Here is a 15,915-nt window from a genome sequence, read left to right as displayed (position 1 = left end):
AATGTTCTCTAATCAATTCATAATCCAAGTCCACACTTTACTCCCAAAACCCTAGCTCAAATTCAAGATTTTGTACAAGTTACCCTAGTTGACTAACTAACTCATTTCCTTATGTTTATATACTTTATTCATGATTTCTAATTCATTCCAAGTCCATGCAAAAACACTCAATCCTATTTCTCCCTAGGGCAGCCGAAATTTATGGAGTACATATACATAAATTTCATCCACTTAATTTACAAATTCTTGCTAAATTCAAGTTCCTATGCATGAAATTAAAGAGTTTTTTATATATAGTGCACTAACCTCTTGTAGCTTAAATCCAAGCCAACCCAAAACTTCAATTTCTTCTCCTCTTTTAGCTCCCAAAATATTAAGCAAGGTTCTAGGGTAAAATTTAGTGTTGGGAACTTAAGGAAATATGGTGGGAGTTTAGGGTTTCATGAGCTTGCCAAGCTCATCAATGGAGGGAGATGGGAAGAGTCACGTTTTGGGGAAGAAGAAGAAGAAGAATGGCTGCTGTAATTTGTGTTATTTTTGGTCTTCATTTATGTCTTTTAATAGTTTAGTCAAATGGTAGCTTATTTGTGATTGGTCACAATTTGTAAATGACATCATCAAGATGTCATAATTGAGCTTTTTCTTCATTTTCTTTCCTTTCCTCCACTAATCATTTTCAATTTGATTTCTAGTAATGTTTATTCATATTTTATGTTATATTAATTATTTACTCAACTGGACAAGTCGGCCAAAAATCACCTCGGAAAGCGAAATGACCAAAATGCCCTCCATTTGGCTTAACGGGTCAAAATCGTCTGTACCGATTGAAAAATTTTTCTAGGTATTTTCTTGGCATTCTAATGCCATGGGAACCTCAATTACCCTTCTCTGGAGTCCCAAAAATTATTTTATAATTTTTCCCCCTGGTCTAGGGCTCCTCGTTGCGAAAACCGCAACTTCCCTCCGGTTACCCATCGCTTGGGCACCGGCTCGTTTAACTTAACTGTATTTTATTTCTAAAATTTTTACTAAATTTTTCTCATTAATATTTGAGTTAATTATGGTCCCTCACTTAAATTTAATTGTTTTTCCGGATGTTCTAGCTGTCCGAACCGACACCGGTCACCGGAACAGTAGGATGTACGGAATTGCTACCGGGAGGATGTTACAACTCTTCCCCTCTAATTTAAATTTCGTCCTTGAAATTTACTGGATGTTTTTTGGTTCTAAGATAATTCCTTTACCTTTCTATTGCTCCCTTTGTGTACTTCTTTTATATATATATATATATATATATATATATATGGTACTATTTAGTCTTTTCGAATCTATCATTATACACTTAGGCATATCAGAAGGGAAGGATACTTTACCTCAAATTTACATTTGGGGCTTCTTGCTCCTCTCTGAATTGGGTGACATTTGGAAGTGGTGTTACTGTTGTACTTGGTCCTTCCACGGCCTCTGTCTAGGTCCGTGGTATATTCCTCTTAGGACAATCTTTTAGACGATGGTCTATGGCCCCACATCTATAACAGGCTCCAGTCAATCCCCTACATTCACCTTTATGCCACTTGTTACAATGGCCACATTTTCTTGCTAATCCTGACGCACTCACTATTAGTGTTTCTGGTTGATCTCTCCTGGGTATAGGCTTGGGTCTAGATCTCCTACTTTGATCATATGTCTGACTTAACTGTTCTCTCGGCCTCTTATTACTAGACTGTCCAAATTTCCTCTTTTGCTGATCACCACTCCTCTTCTGTTCCTCTTCATGAACACAGGTAATATATTTCTTTCTGAACTCTATCAGAAAGAATTCCCAAGTTACGTCGGCTGGTGGCACTACCTTGGTTACGACATCCCACCATCGATATGCAGCTTCTTGTAACAACGAAACTGCACACTCCAAACTCTGTTTTGGTGTGCAATGGAGCTGCTGCAGGACTCTTTCAGCCCTTTCTAACCAATACTTAGCCGCTGCAGAATCGTCTTCCTTTCGACCATTGAAATCTACAGCTCCATACTTCCTAATTTTTCCTAGAGGTGATTTCTGCTGAGACAATGGTGGAACAACCCCAGTCATCTGTCGAAAGAATCCAGTCATCTGCTCAAACAAGGCCTGTTGGGGTTGTACAGGCACCTCTTGCACTGGTGGAGCAGGATCTCCCTGATTTCCAATATCACTCCCAGTCGGGATATGACTTACAACTTCTTCTTCCACTGCCCTCTGCGATGAAGGGTCCATATCCTATTTAACAAAGACAAACAGATCTGCGTTAGTGTCACCTCGACTCTTACAAATGCAATGCACGGTATGGACTCAATCTAGGCCCAGAAACGCCTAAACCGTGCTCTGATACCACTAAATGTGACACCCCTTACCCGACTACGATTGTGGCCAGAGAGCAAGTTATGCCACTCAGTGTGCCGAGCACTCTATTTTATCTTAATTCATTTTTATTCTTCCTTTTTAATATAACTTGTGAAATATAATTTATTTAAGCCTTTTGTCGAAATTATAATTTATTTGAGGTTCCGAAAATTTTAAAGAAAATCCGGCAGAGTACCGGCTAAAAATGGAGAAAACCGTTCTTCGGAACCTGTGAAAAACACTTCCTATATTCATATTCAATCATCTCAACTCCATTTGTCAAAATCTCAACATTTTTCAACCATTCATTTTCTCAATCATTCATCTCATTTGATCCATTTGCATCACATGTGATAATCATATATAAATTACAGATAAACATTCACTTTTCCATTTACAACCGCACTTTTCATTATTTACATGAATATCAAAATATATTACATAAGTTCAAATACATATGAGAAAATAAAATCAATTACAAAATACTAAAATGTCATCTAGCGTCCTACCAATGCACTGCTGACAGTGAGGTGACACAGATACTATGCAGAACTGTGAACTGCCTTACCGAATCTGTGGTCTACTGGGCCCTCTGTCCAATCTTCAGTACCTACGCGTTGCAAAAGCGACGCGCTAAGCATAAAGCTTAGTGGTGCAAATAATAAAATAGAAAGAAATAATATGCAATATAAAAATCATAATTTCTTAGCCATTGTGTTCATAAGAACTGAATAATTACCAACTTAGTGTTTAGTCGAGGGCTAATTACGTTTTATGATATTAACTTCTTCATGCATTTTGTTAATTATTTTCTTCATGATCTTGAGTTTCTTTGTATTCTATCGTAATCATTCCTGATATTTAATTTTCGTATTTTCTTTAACAATCAGTTCATTTACAGTTATACTTTTCCATGCCCAAGTAACCTATACTGGACGACTGGACTGGATAACGGGTCGTTGGCACTGGACACCGCGGTGCCTCGGGCCGTCATACCATGGGACCTTGAACGTCAACCATGTATCTGATCGAGATGGCTAAAAAGCCATGATATCACATAATCGGGCATAAAAGCCATGCATACGGGCATAAAAGCCATAAATACGGGCATAAAGCCATGAATACGGGCATAAAAGCCATGAATACAGGCATAAAGCCTTTCGTTTCGCAGTACTGCTAAACAATACCCTATTGGCATGCCAAACTATCCAAACCAATCACATTAGGCCTACTAGGGCATTTTGCATTTTTAAGTTTCACAATTTTTGAATTTCAAGTTTTCATGTCACTATTCATTTCATTAGTCAACTAAAATGTTGACTTTTGCATAAACAATAGGTACATTGGTTTTAATACTCCCAACATACCACATTTTGTATTCAAAACTTGTTAGTTTTGGTCACTTTTTCAAAGTTTAGGTCATTTTGGCAAAATTGCCAATTTTTTGGTTTTGGTGTCACTATTCACCTCATTGGTCAACAAAAATGTTGACTTTTAGAAAAAAAATGTGTACATTGACTTTGGCACTCCCAACATACCACATTTGGTGTTTAAAACTTGTTGGCATTAAGTGTTAATACCATTTCCAAGCATTAAACCAAAGGAGCAGATTTTTCAGTTTTGGTGAGTCAACTTCACTGTTCCATTGGACACTGTTACTGTTGGAATTTGAAGAAATGTAAAACATGAAAGTTATTCCTTATTTTGTCTAGTTGAATTTTCTTTTTTGAATCACTCCATTTGGAGTTTTGTAGCTCTAGATATGGCTCAAAAACCCAAGCTGTCCGGATATGCATTCTGCAGAAATTTACCATATCTACAGTGCATGAACAGTAACTTGAGTAACTTGGTTGAATGGGTTCTGGCCATAATTTGGGGTAGGTTCCTTCATGAAAGTTGTTTTTCTATGTCTTAACTTGTTTCTGTAAAAATTTCAGGAGAATTGACCAAATCTACAGTGAGTTATGGCCAAATGAACAGTTACTGTTCATTTGGTCAATTCTGCAGAGGCAGTTTCAGGGTATCCGGATTGGGGCCAAGTTTTGGTCCTCTTGCTTTGGTCTTTTGGGCATGGTTTCTTCAGCAAAAATGTGCCATTATAAGCCTAGTTTCATGTCCAATTGGCAAAACACCAATTGGACTAGCACAGCCCAAGTTATGGCAGTGCAAAGGGACTGAATTTTCAGTCCCTATGCTGCTGTCCTAGGGCAGTTTGCAACCTCACTTTGCAATCTCATTTTTCAGTCCATTTGTTGGTCAATCTACCTAAAATGGTCACTAATTGACCATTAAAATGTTCTCTAATCAATTCATAATCCAAGTCCACACTTTACTCCCAAAACCCTAGCTCAAATTCAAGATTTTGTACAAGTTACCCTAGTTGACTAACTAACTCATTTCCTTATGTTTATATACTTTATTCATGATTTCTAATTCATTCCAAGTCCATGCAAAAACACTCAATCCTATTTCTCCCTAGGGCAGCCGAAATTTATGGAGTACATATACATAAATTTCATCCACTTAATTTACAAATTCTTGCTAAATTCAAGTTCCTATGCATGAAATTAAAGAGTTTTTTATATATAGTGCACTAACCTCTTGTAGCTTAAATCCAAGCCAACCCAAAACTTCAATTTCTTCTCCTCTTTTAGCTCCCAAAATATTAAGCAAGGTTCTAGGGTAAAATTTAGTGTTGGGAACTTAAGGAAATATGGTGGGAGTTTAGGGTTTCATGAGCTTGCCAAGCTCATCAATGGAGGGAGATGGGAAGAGTCACGTTTTGGGGAAGAAGAAGAAGAAGAATGGCTGCTGTAATTTGTGTTATTTTTGGTCTTCATTTATGTCTTTTAATAGTTTAGTCAAATGGTAGCTTATTTGTGATTGGTCACAATTTGTAAATGACATCATCAAGATGTCATAATTGAGCTTTTTCTTCATTTTCTTTCCTTTCCTCCACTAATCATTTTCAATTTGATTTCTAGTAATGTTTATTCATATTTTATGTTATATTAATTATTTACTCAACTGGACAAGTCGGCCAAAAATCACCTCAGAAAGCGAAATGACTAAAATGCTCTCCGTTTGGCTTAACGGGTCAAAATCGTCTGTACCGATTGAAAAATTTTTCTAGGTATTTTCTTGGCATTCTAATGCCATGGGAACCTCAATTACCCTTCTCTGGAGTCCCAAAAATTATTTTATAATTTTTCCCCCGGGTCTAGGGCTCGTCGTTGCGAAAACCGCAACTTCCCTCCGGTTACCCATCGCTTGGGCACCTACTGCTTAACTTAATCAGATTTTTATTTCTAAAATTTTTACTAAATTTTTCTCATTAATATTTGAGTTAATTATGGTCCCTCACTTAAATTTAATTGTTTTTCCGGACGTTCTAGCTGTCCGAACCGACACCGGTCACCGGAACAGTAGGATGTACGGAATTGCTACCGGGAGGATGTTACAAGATTACCATTGTTAGATATGATACCAAAAAACCATAAGCATGGTGCCCACCCACACTCGTAGTTAAGGAAAGAAGAGCAGAGTCTGAGAAGTATATCACAATATCCTCAAGGGATCATGAATGAGAACCTAAAGGGAGTACAAAAAGAGGAACTCAAGCCAAACCTTCTTGTTAGAGAAAAACTTATGAACCTGTATTACTAACCAACTATTTAGGATAAAGAATTGCACATTATGTTGCCAGTGGATACACCCAACATACTAGAATTTATGGAAAGATACAAAGTCTATCTTGTGCTTTCAGCATGTCACATATATCTACTCGTATCTTTGATGGATAAAAAATTGCCACAGATTTTGTCCCTTGTTATATGACATACACAAATCATTCTATCACTTCTTTAAATAACATTGGAAACACTTCTAGAAGATCCTATCACTGACATTTGCTCAGGAAGGGAGAAGGATGTCTTGTTATCAATAAATTCAATAATTTCAAAAGCAAAGAAACACCTATTCCTTTTTCCTTTATTGAATATGTCGCATTCTACCAAGGCCTTGTGCATCAGTTTCATGGGTGCAATAGCTCATAAACAGTAATAACAGAAGATGCCTCACCCAATGGCTTAAAAACGAGATTTAAACCCAATCTCAAGCAAAGAAATTTCCTAAAATACCGCCATCCCCCCTCCTCCTCCTCTTAGTCCCTTGCCTTGCTGGACACACCCAATTGGCATATGAGAAACAAAAAGAATGTTTTGAGTACAATGGTATATGAGAACCATTGTTGTAAATTGTGATCAACACAAATGATATAATAAATAAATGTATAAATTATGATAAATGCATAATTTATGTAAAATTGTATTCTAAAAATTTATATTTCTGTTACGAATAAAATTGAAATGTTATAAATTATAATTAGAATTTATCATGAAATAATGAAATAACAAAACAAAGCATATTAACACTTAATGGTACTTATGTGCCCATGTATTGCCTAGGCACGTGTGTCAGATTGGATAGATTGGCATGCCAATAGAGTATTATTTTAGCAGTACTGTGTAAGGCTTTATGCCTGTATTCATGGCTTTATGCCCGCACTCATGGCTTTATGCCCGCACTCATGGCTTTTATGCCCGATTATATGTTATCATGGCTTTTTAGCTATACTGACTACATACGTGGTTGACATTCCGCATCCCATGGTATGACAGCCTGAGGCATCGCGATGTCCAGTGCCAACGATCCGTTATCTAGTTTAGTCAATTTGTCATAGGTTACATAGGTAGTGTAAATTATTGAAATTATTTAAGAATATTAATAATTAAAAACATTAGAAAGTATTGAATGAAATGACAAAAAAAAAGATTAGCAATAGAAACATAACTGAATCAAGTAGTACAAATGAAATTTTCAGAATTGTAGGAACCGAAAATACAATACTCATAGAATTAATCTGTATATCGAATATTATTACCGTATAAACTAAGCACTTCCAAAGAGGGACAAAATAGAATATAAGATAATTGGTATTAGAAATATCATACCAAATTTAATAGATACCCGAGAATCTAAATTATACTTTAGAATTATACTTTAGTCTTTCTTTATTTGTATATATTATTTTCTTGTTATATTATTGCACCACTAAGCAGAAATGCTTAGCGGGATGGATTTATTTCCTTCGCGCAGGTACTGAAGGTAAAGCCCAGCGAATATTAAATTGGGATTTTGGAGTTCTGATATGCAGAAGTGTTTGAAGTTTTTAAGGTTGTTACCTCCTTAGCAATGCATATAGATAGGGCCCATATAGATCATCTTTTGTATTTTGTATAAAATGCTTAGTTATTGTATTGTAATGTAGATTATGAAAAGACAATCAATAGAAATGTGATGTAAACTAATAAATTAGCTTTTTATATGTAATTAATTTACATATCATGTAAATTACAAAATTATGTAATTATTTTATAAATTATGTAATTTGAGCATGCATGAGATTGTATGGGTTTGAAGACAGAATTGAAATATATAGATGATGCATGAAATGATGAGATGATTATGAGAATTATTGATGAAATTTTTATAGTAAAATATTATTAAAAATTTCAAGTAGGTGAATAGTGAATCACGTCAAAAGTAAATAAAATAGGGGAAACTCCGTTATTTTCTCCATAGAATATAAATTTTTTAAAAATATAATGAGTTCAAAATTATTAAAGAAATAAAGTAAGATAAGTTAGGGTGCTTCGGCACCGAGTGTGACATGCCTTGCTCGGTTACATTGTTAACGGGTTAGGGGTGTTACAAGAAGCTTGAGCAAGAAAGAAAGAAGGAAAAAGAGAAGAAATTGGTTGAGTGAAGTTCAAGTGGAGGTAAGCAATTTGCTTTGAAATTTTGGTTTCTTATTTGTGTGTTTAGCTCAAGTAACTTAGAGTTTAACTTAAAATCAAAAGAAAATATTTATTGGAGGACCAAATGTGAATTGGCCAAATGATGTTATTGACCTTATTTGAGATGAGAAATGGTCAATTGTGACCATTTTTGGTGTGTATGAATTATTGGAAACAAGTTTAAATTCATATTGGAGAGGGTCAATCTGCAGGCAGCATGACCTAGGTCCCTTTCAAGGACAAAAACTAAACATTTACCAAACAATTGGTGTGAGACTAATTGAGAATGAAACTAGACACAAAATGGCACATTTTTCATTTAGGAATTATGCCCAGAAAGTGACCATAACTTAGTGAACAATTAGGCTAAATCCGGAATTGACAAACTGACCTGTACAAAAATAACTAAATGAACAGTAGTTACGTAAATGACCATAACTTGGTCTAGGAAGGTCCAAGTGACCTGAAATTTTACCGGTAGAAAGCTGAGACATAGCCCTACAACTTTCATGAAGAAAAAAAACCCAAAATTTGACTATAAGCTGTCCAAAAACTCACCTGCAGTCAACCCACAAAAACTGCCATTATCCAGAATTTGCCCAGAATTCTGGGTAAAACCAAATCTGGCTAGCCATGTTCAAATGGCTATAACTTAGGCTACAAAACTCCAAATGGAGTGATTCAAAACGGGAAATAAAGTTAAGACAATAAGGAACAACTTCTATGAAGAATACTTAGCCAAATTTCCACAGCAACATGACCAATGGAACAGTACAAAACAGGACATCAAATCTGGAAAATTGAAATTTGTACTTAGGAGACCTAAAATTTGAAGGAATAACTAAAACCAACAAAATTGGTAATCAAAATGTGGTATGTGGGTATAATTGGATTTTCCATACCTATTAAGCATTAGAAAGTCAATAAATAAACTTGACTAGTGCCATGAAAAATAACCCCGACGTGAAAATTTCTAAGAACATAAGTTTAAGCATATTGGGGCGATAATTGAGCATATATGAATTTAATTATTGGATTTATTGTGAGACAAGATACTGAAACACTGTCAATTATGTGTTTCAGCTAAAAAAGACCCGAAAAATCTAAGGGACTGAGTCAAGGCTTAGAGGTGACTCACATTAGGTTTGTGTACAATAAATTATGTAATTATTTTCTAAGTGAAAATTTGACTTGTTATGCTTTATGGAAATGCTGTATTATTTATAAATAGTGTTGCCATTTTGTGACTGCAAAAATGACTTTAGAAATTGTTTGGGATCTTTCCTAAATTATTTGAGTACTTTGTTTTGAATTGATTTTATGTTCACACTTAGCATGACAGTACCACATTATTCCTCCTCCATTTATGGGGTTGAGATCATTTATTTTCCTCATTCTCTGGCTTACCAGTTGAGGTTATAGATCGGAAGAGTACTCATTCGCTAGCTAGCCACCTCCCTCATTAATTTCGATTAGTGGGGTTATAGATTGCTTTGTTGTGGTGTACAACGTGCCATTAATCAGAAATTTTGTGTCATGGCTTAACTTGTGTATGAATTGGCAACACTGTGTTTATTAAATTATTTGACCAAAATTGTGCTATAATGAGTTTTGATAATTTATGAAATATTTAAATTGTGATTTATCAATGAATGTTTTATGTACTACATTTCGAATTTTTATTGTGCACCACTGAGTATTTTTATACTCAGCGATAGCTTATTTTAATATCGTAGATAAGGGCAAGGAGAAAGTAGCAGAGTGAGCTGCTATTGAGATAGAAGACTACATTGACCTTTTTGGTAGGGGTATTTATTTATACCCTTATAGTTATTTTGATATAAATATAGTAATGTCATATGTATTAATGTAAAGTTGAGCAGTTGTACAGTAAATTGTAATAATATTATTTTGGATTTTTTTATTATAAATTAAGACCTGTATATGTAAATTAAATTTTAAATGCAATGTGAATGAAATTATAAAATATTATGAGATGACAAACTTTGATTGAATTGTGGAATTGATTTGAATTATGTTGAATTGAGTCATTTTGATGGTTGGGAGTTGTGGAAACAATTATTGGAAGTGTTTTTACAAGTTTTTGAAGAACTGTTTTATCAAAATACAGACGACACTCTGCCAAAATTTTTTCAAAATTTGCGAACAAATAAAAATGGACAAAAATTTTTACTAGTTTTGAAACTTCAATTAAATGTTTTTAATTCCTACTAAAATGCTCGCCACTTCCAAAATGTAAGAAAATGGTTTTAAAATCCCTTGTAGTGTACTTAATGAGTTATCGGTAGATGAAGTTCAGTAGTTCATTAGGTATTTTACGGGATCATGTTATGCCTTACAGAGGGGTAAGGTGTGACATTGTCTTCGCCTAATTCAGTCCAACACACTGAAGTTCTACATTTCCTCCCATACAGTACTGCATACGGGGCCATTTTGATGCTAGCTTGGTAGCTATTGTTGTATGCAAATTCTGCCAGTCGGAGGTATCTATCCCAACTTCTCTCAAACTTGATGACACAACTTCTCAGCATATCCTCAAGGACCTGACATATATTTGATGTTATTATTATCATTTCAGTTCAATATTTGTATTAGTTCAATTTGTTTCAATTGTTTACCTAAATTACTCTTTCTAATTGCCCATCCATCTGAGGATGGAAAGCTGTGCTAAAGTGGAGTTGTGTACCTAAGGATTCATGCAACTTCTTCCAAAATCTCGATGTAAACCTTGGTTCTCAATCAGATATGATGGAAAGTGGAATTCCATACAATCTAACTATCTCACTTATATATAATTCTACTAACTTCTCCAGTGAGTAGTCAGTCCTAACTGGTAGAAATGTGCTGACTTCGTCAATCTATCCACTATCACCCATACTGCATCGTGCTTCTTCTAGGTGAGAGGTAGACCACTTACAAAATTCATGGTGACCCAATCCCATTTCCATTCAGGTATGCGTATAGGCTATAGCAAACCCTATGGAACTTGATGTTCTGCCTTGACTTGCTGACATGTCAAGCATTTAGTCACACAGTCAGCTATGTCCTTCTTCATACTAGGCCACCAATAATGAAGCTTCAAATCATGATATATTTTTGTACTTCATGGGTGCATAGCATAAACACTGGTGTGTGCCTCCTTTAGAATACTGGCTTTCAATTCCCCATCATCTGGCACACATACTCTTCCTTTGTAGTACAGACACCCATCTGCTTTTACCTCATAATCAGTTGCCTTCCTTTTTGAGGTTTTGCTCATAGTAGCCATTAACTTCTCATCTACCTTCTGCCCATCTAAAATCTACTGTAGCAGGTTTGGCCTCACTTGCAACTCGGCCAAAATAGCTCCATCTCGAGCCAAGGATAGGCAGGCATTCAATTCAATGATCTCAAAGCTGTGATTGATTTTCTACTCAAAGCATCAGCAAATACATTTGCATCCCAGGATGGTAATCAATCATGCAATCATAGTCCTTCAGGAACTCAATCCATCACCTCTGTCTAAGGTTGAGCTCCTTCTGGGTTGGCAAATATTTTAGACTTTTATGGTCTATGTAAATGTAGCACTTTTCACCATACAAGTAGTGCCTCCATATCTTCAGTGCGAAGATAACTGCTGCAAGTTCTAAATAATGTGTAGGGTAGTTCTGTTCATGTGGCCTTAGCTACCTGGTAGCATAGGCGACCACCTTCCCCTCTTACATCAATACACACCCTAACCCATTATGAGAGGCATCACTATAAACCACAAAGTCCTTTCCCGACACTGGTTGTGTTAACACTGGTGCCTTTGTCAACATAGCCTTCAACTTCTCAAAACTGGCCTGACACTTGTCATTCCAGTTAAATCTGACATCCTTGTGTAACAACTTGGTCATTGGAGTAGCCCAACTAGCCCTTCACAAATCTTCTATAATACCCAACTAGCCCCAAGAAACTTCTGACCTCAGTTGTATTTCTGGGAGGCTTCCATTCCATCACTGCTTCTATCTTCTTGTGATCCACCCTAATCCCATCAGCTGACACTATGTGTCCCACAAATGCAATCTCACTCAACCAGAAGTCACACTTAGACAACTGCATACAACTTCTTTTCTCTCAGGGTTTACAGAACAATCCTCAAATGTTCATCATGTTCTTCCCTGGTCTTGGAATACGCCAAAATATCATCAATAAAAACCACTATGAATTGATCTAGGTATAGATGGAAGATACGATTCATAAGGTCCATTAATGCTGCTAGTGCATTTTTTAGGCCAAAGGGCATCACCAGGAACTCATAATACCCATACCCTGAATGCAGTCTTTGGCACATCTGCATCCTTCACCCTCAACTGATGATACCCTGATCTAAGATCAATTTTAGAAAATAATCCTGCTCTTTTTAACTGATCAAACAGATCATCAATTCTAGACAATGGATACTTGTTCTTCACAGTCACTTTATTCAACTGCCAGTAATCGATGCATAACCTCAAAGTCCCATCTTTCTTTTTCACAAACAGCACTGGGGCTCCCCATGGTGACACACAGAGGCGTATGAACCCCTTATCTAGTAACTCCTGCAATTGGATTTTCAGCTCCTTCAACTCAGTAGGTGCCATCCTATTAGGAGCAATAGAAATTGGTGTTATACCCGACAGTACTTCAATAGCAAATTCGACTTCCCTTTCTGGTGGTAAATCAGGCAATTCTTCAGGGAACACATTTGGGAAGTCTCTTACTATGGGTATGTCATACAGATCTGGCTTAGCCTGCCTAGTATCCACCACATGTGCTAGGTAGGCTTCACAGCCTTTTCTCATTAGTTTTCTTACAACTGTGACTGAGATGACATTAGATAAGAAATCTGTTCTTTTCCCCACAACTGAAATCTCATTACCCCTAGGATTTTTCAAGGAAATCCTCTTCAATTTACAATCAACCATTGCCTAATAACATGATAACTAGTCCATTCCCAAAATCACGTCAAACTCATGAAAAGGCAATTCAATCAGGTCTGCTAAGAATTCATACCCCTGAATCCTTAATGGGCAACCTTTGTACACCTTGTTCACCGCTACACTGTGGCCCAATGGATTAGTGACCAGAATGTCTTGGTCACTCTCCCCTACTAGTATCCCCCTTTCTACGGGTAAGTTGATGCAGATAAATGAATGAGTGGATCTTGGATCTACCAATGCATGCACAGATGTGTTGTAGAGGGAGAATGTACCCTTGATAACGTCCGGGGCATCTTGCTCCTCCTGAGATCTCATGGCATAGGCTCTGGCAGGTGCTCTAGCCTCTGGCCTCTCGGCTGGCTTAGATGCAGGTCTTTGTGATGGACCAGCTGCCTCGGTTTACCAAACTTCCTACCACTTTGTGTTGCAGGGGTAGGTCTATCTACTTGTGCTGGAGCAGCTGTGGCAGTTCTGTGTGGATAGTTCTTTAACTAATGCTCTGTCGACCCACACCTTAGGTAGGCACCCGTCACTCTCCAACACTCCCCCTTATGCCATTTCAAGCAGTGTGGACAAGCAGAAGATGCTGGGGCTGGTCCCCTGAACACCGTCCCTGGAGAGCTGCTCACTGATGGTGTGGACTGGCCTCTCTTAGGTGTGAACTGTGGCCTGGGACCCTGGGACTGACCCTGACCTTGAGCCTGACCTGAACTCTAAGCAAGTGGACCTCTGAACTTCTTTCCAGGTGTAAGAGATGAGCTAGACTGACCTGGACCTTTCTTCTGCTGTCTCTCTCTTATAGTCTGCTCACTTATTCTGACTTTCTCAACTTTTATTATAGCTTCAACTAACTTGGTGAAGTCTGTGATTCTCAAGGCAATGATCCTTATCTTTATGTTATCATTTAGTCCCACTTCAAATCTTTTACACCTTCTAGCCTCATTAGGGACTATCTGCCTTCTATAACGGCTTAGTCTAACAAATTCCTTTTCATACTCTGCCACTGTCAATTGTCTCTGCCTCAGATTATTGAATTCTCTTATTCTCTCTTCTAGATATACACTACCTAACTCTGAAAGGAAGAAGTCCTAGGTTATTTATTCTGGCTGCACTTCACTAGACACTATATCCCACCATTGATATGCACCATCTTGCAGTAGAGATACAACAGCTTCTAAGTTTTGCTCTGGAATGCAATGGAGTTGTTTTAAAACTCTCCCTATTCTGTTCAACTAGTTCTCAGCTGCAACAGAACTGTCTTCTCTCTTGCCAAAGAAATCCACTGCTCCAAATTTCCTCAATTTTTCCAGATGGGATTTCTACTGTGGAGGTGGTGGTGGTGGCATTACCCCTACCATTTGTCTGAAAAACTCAGCCATTTGCTGAAACATGGCCTATGGAGGCAGAGCAAGCTCTGTTGGAGCTGGTGGAGCAGGTTCTCCCCTACCACTAGTCTTAGCTACTGCAGGTGGAGCATAACTATCCACTTCCTCCTCAACTACCGTCTGTGACGTGGGGTCCATATCCTAATCAAAATAAGAAAACCAAATAGATCCGCATTAGTGTCATCTCTACTTTTACAAATACAAGGCATGGTATGGACTTGATCTAGACCCAGAAATGCCTAAACCGTGCTCTGATACCACTAAATGTGACACCCCTTACCTGTCTATAGTATGGCCGACCAAGATATGCCACACAATGTACTGAAACACCATATTTTATCTCAGTTATTTTTATCCAGTCATTATTTATTTCTTTATGGTGATGAAATGAAATTTGTGAAATTTGACTCATTTAAGTCATTTATTGAAATTATAAATTCATTTGAGGTTCCGAAAATTTTATAGAAAATCCCGTAGAGTGCCGGCTAAAAATGGAGAAAACAGTTCTTCGAAACCTGCGAAAAACACTTCCTATACATTTTCAATCATTCTCAAACTCCAATAACCATCAACATGGTCTCAAAAATTCTCAACATTCACAACCATCTCAAGTTTTCAACATGAATCCACAATTTCATTCAGATCAAAATCAATTTTAATTTCATGAAGATATTCTTAAATTATATTAATTAACAAAACTTTACAAAATATGTACATCAACATATGATTACATAAATTTACTATTTACATGAGTTCTTAATTTACAAATCACAAACTACTATCTATTACAAAATGCAAAAACAAAATTTCAAAAGGAACTTAAAGGTCCTACCACTGATGCACTATAGATGAGAGGTGACTCTAACTCTATGCAGATCTATGACCTCACCCAGTTTGTGGTCTGCTGGGCTCTCTATCAGTCTCTTCAGAACCTACGCATGGCAAAAAGTGACGCGCGGCAAAAAGTGACGCGCTAAGCAATAATGCTTAGTGGTGCCAATAACAAAATAAAAAGAACTAAAAAGAAATAAACATGCAGTGTACATATTGATGTCTCATGAAGACAAATTTTTGGTAATTATTTGTAGTCTTATTTCTTTGGTACTTTTTGTATCTATTATTTCATTAAATTTATCAGCTTTCATTTTTGGTTGCCCAAGTAACCTATACTGGATGACTGGACTGGATAAACGGGTAAACTAGCACTGGGTACTAAGTACCTCGGGCCGTCACACCATCGGTCACATATGTGTCTCTCGGTGTGCAACAGAATAGCTAATAAGCTGTAATAATTATTAGGCACAAGGCCAAGTATCACCATAATATCAGAATGG

Source organism: Hevea brasiliensis, chromosome 6, assembly GCF_030052815.1.
Source record: "Hevea brasiliensis isolate MT/VB/25A 57/8 chromosome 6, ASM3005281v1, whole genome shotgun sequence".
Lineage (NCBI taxonomy): Eukaryota > Viridiplantae > Streptophyta > Magnoliopsida > Malpighiales > Euphorbiaceae > Hevea > Hevea brasiliensis.
This window is presented reverse-complemented; position numbering follows the sequence as displayed.